Source organism: Entamoeba invadens (assembly GCF_000330505.1).
Source record: "Entamoeba invadens IP1 unplaced genomic scaffold scaff_1105074725707, whole genome shotgun sequence".
In the NCBI taxonomy this organism is placed as follows: domain Eukaryota; phylum Evosea; order Mastigamoebida; family Endamoebidae; genus Entamoeba; species Entamoeba invadens.
The window spans coordinates 76,377-77,702 of record NW_004443506.1 but is presented as its reverse complement, the minus strand read 5'-3'; positions in this window follow the sequence as shown (position 1 = coordinate 77,702).

The window sequence follows — 1,326 nt, the reverse complement described above, 5'->3', positions numbered from 1 at the left end:
TTGTTGAACCTAATACTATAAAACATATAAAACATTTATAACAATTAAATTTAAAAGAACACACTTTCAATATTTTTAATATGAATAATTATTATATTCATAATAATTACAACAAATCATTTTGGAACACCAAAACTTCAATTTTTATTATTTGTTTTATAATTAACATTTTAATAGTCAACTCGATAATTAATAATATTATATTTTTCTAAAATTTTGAATAATTACAGTTGTTTACCTTTTATGATTAATTAAGTATACAATTGAATAATTTTATTTGGTTGTTATGGTTTGTCACATGTTGTTTCTAATATCATAACAAAAAATAAAAAAATGGATTGTCTTTATTAAAAACCAAATAATACAACAAACACCTTTTTTATAGACAAAAAACAGTTAATGTTAAATCCCTTTTTCAATTGGTATAAAATCCAAGATGAATACATTTTTTTATTGAGATAATAAACAGTTTTTAGCACATTCTTTTATTTAATAATATTTGATTTTTTAAAAAAGAATAAAGAAATATGTGAAAATTTAATGGCATTTTAATATTAATAATAACAAAATCACGTTTTGATAGTATGTTGTCAATATATAATAAAAAACATAAAAAATAACTTTTTCATCATTTTTATAAATGTTTAATGTTCAAACTTTAAATAAGTTTTACACTATTAATAACATTAATAAACCAATAAAAGAGTAAATTATAAAACAAACAACAAAAACCAATTTATACTTATATTTATTGTTTATTCTTAAGAAGTCTAAATTCATTAATATGGAATATTAATTTTTTATTTTATACAATATATATCTAATTAATAATAATTTGGAAATAAAGAGTAGTGTTTGTTTTTTAATTCTGTCCTTTCACTAAATGTTGTTTATTCAACAACAACTTTTTCAAAATATTATGAAATGGGTTAAAAAACCAAAAAAGGTAAAAATAATCTGAAACAATGATTTATTTACATTACGATAATTCTTATGATATATTCAGTTTTTAACATTTAAAAACCAAAGGATAACATTGGAGAAAGGACAATGTTAAGAGAATGACTACAACTTTTAATCATTGATAGTTCATAACAACTAAATATTTTCGATTAAAAACTAACCATTGATTTTGAAATTTGAAGTTATAATGAATATAAAAACAAACATGAAAACCAATTATATTAATAAATTAAAAATTATAAATAAATTAAAAAAGCTATTTAAACACAAATTTAAAAAACATTGAAAATATTTTAAAATTGAAATGGACACCCAAATAATAGTAAAAATGTTTTCTTTGTTTTTCATAAAATGAAAATAAAA